We start from the raw sequence: 10163 nt of genomic DNA on the forward strand, positions 1-10163 counted from the left end.
ACAATGAAAATGCACCAGTTTATCTGCGTGCGCGAAGTCTCCGCGATGCATTGCGAACACGAGCGTGCTGCCCAACGACACAGTTCGTCACTTGTCACCGCTTGCCCATTGAAGGTGCCTCCGTGCGCATGTGCGCAGAATTTGAGTGTGTTGTTCACTCCAATGTGCTTGCCGATTGCCTCTGCTGCTGAGCTAACAGCGATCGCAGATGGATATCGTAACGACAGCGCAGCAATCGCATTTTGGTGGGTGAGGGCTCTTGTGTGCAGTTAGGAAATTAGACTTCGAACACAGGAAGGTGTTGCAATTGTTTAGTGTGCCGTGCTTGTGATGACAATATGCCATTGCACTGGGTGTGTTTGCGCTGACCGCTGACCGTGTTTGCTGCACTATATCATTGACAGAGCAGCCATCTCAAATGACAGCTGCGATACGTTGTCGTTGGAAAACACTACGCACTGCTCAAGATCGTCGTCCACCACGGCGCATCGACGCCCTGCAAGCAGCTACAGTGACGTGCGGATAATTATTTGCTGTGCGCTACGTAGCCACAACGCAGGCAATGAACCGTGTTGTGGGGTCATCACAGCCCAAGAAGACATATGCATAAGGCAGCGAAAGTCGACACTTTTTTTTATAGTGGTGCTGAGTACATCACCGATGACAGTGCGTTGTGCGTGTTTTATTTCGCCAGTCAAGATTGTTAATGCCTCTCAGTTCCGCACCACGTCGCTGTTGTCGAAAAATAAGTTAATGGTGGGCGCCAACCGTGGTGGGCGCGCACAAGAGTTACATGCCTCGCTCGGGGCGTGACCTATGGTTTTGATTGACACGCGAACTCGGGCCAAACTCGTACATCGCGAAACCCACCTCGAGTTAAACTCGGGAGCATGGCGGCGGCAGCAGCAGCCTGTGTCATCGCATCCAGCGGCGGCAAGCGTCAATATGACCATCTGGACCCCTTCAGCTACATGACCGACGTAGAGTTTCAGCGTCGTTTTTGCCTTTCCAAAACGTCAGTGCGCTGGCTGTGTGACGAAGTTAGGCGAACGCCCTTGTCTGCGGAGACTGCGTGGCGGGCATATTATGCTTTCCGAGCACAGACTGATGTGACTAGGCTGCGGAGGAAAAGTTCGTGCGATCGCTTCGCTTCGGCTCTCTCCTGTTTCAAGCGCTGCTCGTCCACCGCGCCCTAGCCCCAGGCCAGGTCCGGCGTCGTCATCGGAGTACTGGGGCACCTGCGAGCACCTGGGGTTCAACCCGGGCCAACCAACCTGAGTAGGCGAAGTGGTCACATTATATTGGAAGACTCAGAATGGAAGCCGGGCTGCCTTCCGATGCAACAGGTGCCGAAATCAGTTTTCGCAGTTACACGGTAAAGCTGCACTGCACGGTCAGAGAGGCGAAGGACGTTACTTCGCCAAAACGCACCGCCTCGGCCGTCCGAACGACCACCTGTCCAGGCGGCAAATGATTTGGCTCACGTACTGCGTGAGCAAAAGCGTAGACATATGGCTGTTGAAGGAGATGACCGGCGACTTGTTTCCTCTATAGGAGCACACCATCGCCGACAGGACGAACTACCCCCGTAAGGTCGCGAGGGACGAGCTGCTGGCGCGACCTCCACTTGGTACCCCGGGTAGATAGCGCAAATTGATGAGTGCCTTCTTCGCGGCGAGCAAAAGTATACAATCGAGGCCAGCCTAATGACGGCCGACAACTTTCCGCCAGCCGCCAAAATTACGGCGGTGTTAAAGTTGGGGGCCCATGGGTCTTCGGCATGTTCTGCGCGACCAGAGGGGTGCTGCGACTTTCAAAGTCGACCGAAGAAAGGCGGCGACGCTAGGCGCCATTATTGCAACCAATGTTAAACCGGGGACCATTATTCATAGTGACGAATTGGCCGCATACAAATGTATCCCAAATTTAGTGGATGCTAACGGGGCTATGCCTCAATCCGCATTGGTAGACAGTCAACCAAAGCGTGAACTTTGTGGACCCCATCACGGGCGTTGACACGCAAAAAAAAAAAGAAAGTTATTGTCAAAAAGTGAAGCGCTCCCTCGTCAGCGATGGGTACAGGGCAACTGCACCGATGCTGGAGTCCCACCTGGGATGCATGTGGTGGCAGTCAACATCCACGTGCGCTGCAAAGACCCTTTCGTGCGTTTGTTAGAAGCCACGGATCGCTCGGGCTAGCCACTACAAAGACTCTTTCCTGCGGTTGTTAGAAGCCATCGCTCGACGCTTGCCAGTATGGAGGTGTATCGCAAAGTAAAAGAAAATAAAGCGTAGTTTTCTGACCCTTGTATGTGTGCTTTCCGGCAATCCTGTGTGCTTACACGGTAAGCGCGCGGCAAACCACTTATGCGCTAGCCGACGCTCACTTCGTCTTGTAGCTGGATGCGCGCGCTACTCGCAGCTTTTCTTTAGCGCGAGCAACGAGCGATCTGTTAAAAGCCCTGTGTGAAAACCAGGCGCACACCAATCTCTGCTCGGAAATGGGAGCGCAAGCACGTAGCGAGCCGCACCAATCCAATCTAGAGCAAAGGAGAAACGAGCGATCTGTTGGAAACCCAGTGAGAAAAGCAAGCGCACACCAATCGGTGCTCGGAAATGCTAGAGCAAGCACGTATCGAGCCGTGCCAATCGAATCCGGAAAAAAGAGGGGGGCGAGCGTCTCCTCGTGGCATAACGCGAAACGTATTTAAATACAAATTAGTCTAATACACATTCCGTGTACATAGTGGAAACATTAAAATGCTTACAACCCACGTTAATGTGACTAATATTATTGTACTAAATGAATTTATTTTATAACTTGCTTGTGCCTGTAATGCACTCGGTGGAACGACAAACAAGTGAAAGAAGGCACGACCATGCACCGACCGTATGATCACGTGAGCCCCAGTTTGTCGACCGCCCATATGGCAACGCCCAAGGGATAATAGCCACCCAGAGTGAATCTAGATTAACCAATGAAACTGGAGGCGTGCCGATGAACAAACTTCGTCTTGTTATCATTTGTTCTTTGATCTTGGGGCGTCGCCAGAGCTCGTGAAGATCCCGAGTTTCGCCAAACTCGGGGCATCCTGCATAGCACCCCTGCTCTCTGTTACTTGTTTCTTACGCGAGTGTTAGGTGCGGTGGAAATATTTATGGACCTGATCGGATCGGGCACGTACGGTCGACCTAAGAGGTCCGGCACCTTAAACAGACTGTCTTTCTGTCCTTTTTTTGTGATTGCTCTTGCATTACTTAAAGTTCCGTTTGTGCAAACCACTTTATAGCAATGCACTGCTTTCAAACACAGGTCTTTGATCGTAAGATGTTGCTCCAAGTTCGGAAAGAATGCCATTATTAAATCTAGGATTTTTTTTTCGGCTAACCAGCAAGTGGTAAAGGAGTTCCGAAGGAAGCGGGGCCATCTGTATTAGGTATAAGCTTAGCAAGTGTTGACTTACGGCCTCGTTGGTGCGACACCTGAGCTACTTATCACGTTATTGGTTGGGAATGCGAAGGCCGCTAACACAGAATTATGGCAAAGCAAATGATTACCAGCGCGAGCAACGAAGAAATTGTAGTGATGATCAAAGCAGCTCGTATTGCACTGGATGTGTTTAGATGTGTAATAATGTGTAATCAAGAAAAACAGAAAGGCCAGCTGGAACTCACCCCGGTGAACCAGTGCTTTTGACATTATGCAGCTGAGAATGAGGGCGCGGGTTGTATTTCCGACCCTATTGGTCAGAAATTAGGATTGGGGAGGAATAAAAAATAAAGACAGACTCAGCAGCTCCGTATAAATGACTGCACTAAGCAGCTTCATTGCAATGTACCACTTCACATGGAATAGCAACCTCGGTAATACAACAATATATTTGTTTGCATAACATAGATCAAGATGAATGCTTATGATAGAGCTTGACTTGAGTGCCACTGTACGCCGTTGTCACTTCGTGCCCCCGCGAGCTTGCCAATTCGTCTTAAGCTTGATTTTCGCTTAAGCTTGATTGTTGCCTATTTAGCAGGATGTTATAAGGAGACATAATGTTACAAGCAGCCGCAAGTTTGCAGAGAATCATGAGCTCGCACTGTTTACAATATGCAAGCACAATTCTATTAGACAATTCGTGGGAAACAGTACAAAGAGTCAGTTCGCGCAAGACGGACGCATTCAAAATATCTCGGTAAATGGAGGAAATAAGTTTGGTTAGTCTGTAAACGATATCAAACCGGCAATAAAAAGCAGCTTACGTAAGCATAACGCAATTCTATTTGAAAAGCCGGGTCGCGGGATGAACGACGGGCCGAGGTGTACGGAAGGGCGGCAGCGAACAAGGAGCTTCTCGTCGAAGCCCAGCCTACGATTAGCCATTTGTATAATTCGCGCGTTACCATCGTTGAGAAGACGGCCGTCGATAAGGAGCTGGTGTCGTTGGAGCCCTATTTGGAACCTCAGGATTGAATGCACCTTGTCGCTCGCTGTTGAGAGGTCGATGAACGCTTAATCGTCTTACTTGCCCTTTACCAGGATGCGCAGAAGAGCGCGTACGCTGGTAAAGATGATATTTTTATTCGTTATATATTCGTTATATATTCGTCATATATTCGTTATTCGATTATATTATATTTATATTATGCACGATCCGCGCAAGAAAAAAAAAACGAGAGGCTGAATAAGAAAAGAAGAAGCCTGCTAACAAATTTCTCGCGTAATGAACGAACAAGCACTCACGAAATCACCGACGAAATTGATCGCGATGTTACGCAGCGTGGAAAAAAAAAAAGAAAAAAAAAAAGAAAAGGAAAGCCCTCTGTGAGCAGACTAGCGCGGGGTGCGTCACGTTCAGGAACTCGGGTCACCTCTGTTGGACGCATGAGTGTTGACCAGGTCTTCTAATATATATACACCGAGTGTTTCAGCGAACATTTTCAAAGAAATTTAGAGGTTGCCTGTGGCAGATAGCACAACTCTAGTTCATGAGCTCGTCTACTAGAAGAGGCGGACATTAATGCACAAAAATTGAAATGCATAATCGACTAATTAATAACAAAATTTGACTGTTTTTAACTAATTACCCTATGGTCCATATTGCAATTTACAAATTCTAGGCGTAGAGTTCGCAAGGCGCATCGCATCCACTTGGAACCAATTCTCAGGATGACACCAGTTTCGAGATATTAATTTCCGCACTTTGCGGAGAAATACATTGGCGTTCCAGTTACATTTATGCTTGAGTGCAAAAAACAAACAAACAAACAAAAAAACTACGTTTTGTTAAGAAAGTAACCGGAACGTCAATGCATTTCTCCACAAACTCCACAAAAGAGGGCGGTCGCAGCCAAGACGGCGCATGGATTTCCGTGAAGAGGGAACAACTCCTGCAAATCAAGCCATCTTTATGCTCACTAAATATTTCTCTCTCTCTCTCTCTCTCTCTCGAGTAGACCAGCTCATGAACTAGAATTGTGCTGTCTGCCACAGGCAACCTTTAAAGATGTTTGAAAGTGTTCGCTGGAAGTGCCTGTTTATTGTTACGATGCAGTGACAGTGAAGGACCAAACACTCCCAAGACAACCAGCCGCGGTAGCTGAGGGGCTATGGCGTTGCGCTGCTGAGCTCGAGGTCGTGAGTTCGATCCCAGTGGTCGCATTCCAATAGGGGCGGAATGCGATAACGCTCGAGCACCGTGCATTAGGCGCACATTAAAGATCACCGGGTGGCAAAATGTAATTCGGTGTGTCTCGTAATCAGATCGTGGTTCTGGCATCCGTATTTTTTCTTTCATTTTGAGGCACCACACAGCTCAGGAGCCATGTCGAGATTTTCTACAATACGAGTTTATGCTGCTATCCTGTCAGTATTTTTAGGTTAACCGGTTGAATCCGCTTTGAACCGTTATTGTTTTTACTCCAGAACAAACCGTTTTCGCTGAACCGGAACAAAAAACCGAAAAGTTCCGTTCAACACTGTGCCCTTATAAGCACTGGTCCGCGTCACTCCTGTCCAAGTGTGTCGTTTCTTCGCGCCGTTATTCAAAAAAAAAAAAGAAAAGAAAAAGAGAGCTGTGCAAGAGAATTTTCATCCTTAAGTCTTGGCCGTTCGCCAGCCCCAAACAGCTGGGACTCAGCTCCATTCTTTGGAAATCAACTTAGGTCCAATGCCGAGGCGCGAGCAAAACAAGCAGCGGTGGCAAAATGAAGACGGAAATGGGGCTCAAGTTAGAAGATGGGATTTCACGCGCCGAGTATCTCTGAAGGCACGCATTCAGAGCGAGCGAAACGTGGCGTTCTTTAGCAGGCAGTGTAAATACAGACACCGCTGGGCTGCTAGGCGAGATTTAAGGCGGGGCGTGGAGACGTGGAGCCCGAGAGGACTGACAGGAGGATGCGACACGTCGTGCGTGCTTAGAGCACGTGCTTAGCCCCGCTGTTCCTCAGCACTGGTGGGGTGGCTAGAACTGGCACAAGCAAGGCGAAGGTTCACAATGCGAGAGATAGAGAGAAAGAGAGAGAGAGAGAGAGGGTGAGAGGGTGAGTGAGAGTGAGTGAGTGAGAGTGAGTGAGTGAGTGAGTGAGAGAGAGAGAGTGGCTGGCGGGACACTGCAGGGGCCGCCCCCGGGGACGGGGAACGGGCCAGGCACGCTGAATCTGGCTCAATTTATATCAATCGTGACTGAGCCGCGCAGAGCGGCCGGCCGGCCGGCCGGCTGTGTTTATCGTAGCCGGCCACGACTTGGATCCACATTACCGCCCAGAGCGCGCCACATCCTTGAGAAAGACCGATAGTGCTCGCTAAGAGCCGGGAAGCGACTCCTTAGCGCAGCAGTGTCCACTGCGCTGCCCCCTTCCCCTTCTCTTCGTTTTTTGTTTCTTTGTCTTCTGGCTTTCGTCGCTGTCTAGGCCCTCGAGGAGCGAATCATCCACTTCAAACATTGTCCAGCTCCGCGAGTTTCTTGCGCCCGTGATAATCGCGCAGGCAAGCCGCATTGTCGCTCCGATAAGTTATCGGAGAAAACAGACAGCACTGCAGCATTCATTCATTCATTCATTCATTCATTCATTCATTCATTCATTCATTCATTCATTCATTCATTCATTCATTCATTCATTCATTCATTCATTCATTCATTCATTAAAGAAATGCAGAGAACAGGGACAAAAAGCTTGTCCTATACGACAACTTGACGGGGTCCATGTACGTACTCAGGCAAATGTTAGCCGGTATTGTATAAACAAGTTTGCACTCGTGACAAAAATGACAAGAGAGGATGCGCCCGACCTCCGACAGCAAACAGTGGTGGAGAGGGAAGTGCGAAGGCTACGTGCAGGGATAAAGGAAGGTGGGGCGGGGAGGGGGGGGGGGGGGTCTATGGCATTTTCCCGCAAATTTTTTGGAGCCCAAAGTGGGTTGCGGGACTCGTCTGAGCGGGACTGCAGATCTGAAAGTGCTTACTTTAGGCACAACGGAGCTGAATTAGAATTTAACCCCACAGCTTAGCTCGGTGACAGAGGTGCAAAAAAAAAAAAAAAAAAAGGATGCACCGATTTAGTTTGCTGTTCGCTTCCTCAACCCTACAGCACCATTTTTTTTCTAGGAGATCAAATCAACGTAAAGTTTCAAGACAAGCACGACGTCTCTTACTGAGGATGGACAGACTTGCTGCCATGCCTTCCTGCGTGACTGATGCGTGGCGCTTCAGTTGCTAGGTGCTTCAGGAAACACTTGAAAGACGAGCTTACCTGCAAAAGAAACGCAAAAAATGTCAATTTGTTGTCAAAATGTCAAACTCGCAGCAAGCCATTCTTACCAAGAAAAACAATACTCATACCAATACCATAACCAATAAATGATCTCCAAGTAACTCGCCCGGTACAGTTATCACGGTTGACAAGTGACAATTTCTTTTTTGAAGTGTGCAAAACTAGCAAACCAGATAGACGAGTTTTAAAGAATAATAACCTCAACTTTTCGTGTTGTTAGATATGCTTCGGTCTTCATTGACCGTATATGTGCATCAGCTTACTTGTTTTGTGACATTTTATACTCCGTACTACGCAGGAAACTACTTTTTCGTGGTTTCATATTCTCACACTAGAACACTTTCAAGCTTCATCAGACTAGATGCAGTTACACTATAAAGCAATAAAGTGCAGGAAACTCTTTTTATGCGGGAGTAAGCTATAATCACATATTTATCTCCCTTCATTAAAGTTGACGTGCTTCGCGGAGGGCGATTGCTCTCGTGCCATATGTACAGGGTGTCCCAAGTCACTTGCACCAAACCTTATGATATGCAAATGCCACGTGGCTGGACAGAACCAAGGTAATGCTGTTTGCATACAGCCTAAATACATAACTTGTAATAATTAATCAGCTTCTCAAATATAATAATCAGATGAAAAGTGTCAATGAGAAAATTGTAGAGAAACATGAAAAACTCCCCATACAGCGTTCTGTTGCCCAAAACGTGCTGCATAAAAGTGTTTTTCCGAGCTTGAAAGAAGCCCGCGAGTACACGCAAAAATTGCCGCGTGACTGGCCGCTCGAGGCACTTTGCGTGTATTCGCGGGCTTCTTTCACACTCGGAAAAACACTTTTATGTAGCACGTATTGAGCAACAGAAAGCTGTATGGAGAGTCTTTCATGTTGCTCTACAATTTTATTATTGACACTTTTCCTCTAATTATATTTCTGAAGCTGATTAATTAATAATCTGAGAATCTTCAATAGACGGCAAACAACATTACCTTGGGTCCGTCCAGCTACGTGACACCTGCATATTGTTAAAGCTTACGTGGGACACCTTGCATAACAGTAAACGCATTCCATTTGGTTGTTGCGATTATTCTCGCAAATATATGACAGTTGCTTTGGAAGGGAAATTCTGTAGCGTCTCCTTTAATATTTTATTGTAGTCCTCACAAAGCGCTGAGGGTATTGAATTGTGAACCACGGGTGGATTGTTTTCCTGAACGAAACGGGAGGGGGGGAGGGGGGAGAGAGAATGAAACACGATTGCCAGCTTTTCAGTAAAGTCTGCGTCTTACTCTCTCTCACTACTGATGATGACATTGTTTTATTGCACCTGTTACTCCGAAGGATACACTAAAAATATAGTGGTGTAAGAGGGTTTGACAACTTAAAGACGGAAAAAATATTCGCGCTGAATTTCTAAGAATGCAGCACATGTGGCTGCGATTGAATACATGCTCTTCGATTCCGCTGTTCGAAAAGACCTTTACCAGCTATTCACTTTTGCCACTCTACCACGGGAAGTTTCTATAACATATCGAATAACTTTACGAAACGTGACTGTTTACTTTTATTCCGGAAGCATCCTTTATCGGATATGACTATTAGTTATGCCAGTTTCAACTACACAAAATGCGTTGTTGGGCAGGTTGCTACATTCTTGAACGTTACAAACGAGCACGAAAGTAACAGGAACGACGAAGGCCACAGGACAACTGCTCCTGTCCTGTATCCTTCCTGGTACCCCGTGAATTTGTCCTCGTGTCTGACGGCCAGACAGGTTATCCTACTGCTAACAAGTAAGAAGGACGACCGATAAACCAATTCCCGTATCAAGAGCAAGCATCTTCGTTTGAGGATATGGGGTCCTCTGGCGAGCGCCCAACAACTGTTGGGCTATCGCTTCCCTTTTTTATGCGTGCGCCAAAGAAGCCTTCGGCAACAATGAAAGTATTAGAGTACGTGGCACACGGAACAGCCGACAAAACTCGAGACTCAGACAGGCGTTTATTAGCGTCCACCTCAGCCCAGAACGTCCAAGATGGCAGCTAGTCCCTTCGAACGCGCTCACGCGCTCCCTGGCCCTATGCTCGTCCTCTTCTTTCTTGTAGGAAGAACGCAGGAAATTCAACAAAAGTACATTGTTAAGAAGAAGTAGATAGAAAATATGTCCGAGAGAAAGAAAGAGAGAATGAGAGGAAGGGTCAAGGCGAGAGAGAATCAGTAAGAGAGAGAGTGATAAAGAGATAGACAGAGTGAGAGAGAAATAGCTAAACACATCGGGTGAGAGAAAAGGCGGGATCGCGTGGATGAGAGAAAGAGATATATAGTGAGACAGAAAGAGAGTCAGAAAGACAGAGAGCGAGAGAAAAATACGAGACGGAACCTCGGCTAGACCAAAATG

The sequence above is a fragment of the Dermacentor silvarum genome, chromosome 6 (genome assembly GCF_013339745.2).
Source record: "Dermacentor silvarum isolate Dsil-2018 chromosome 6, BIME_Dsil_1.4, whole genome shotgun sequence".
In the NCBI taxonomy this organism is placed as follows: domain Eukaryota; kingdom Metazoa; phylum Arthropoda; class Arachnida; order Ixodida; family Ixodidae; genus Dermacentor; species Dermacentor silvarum.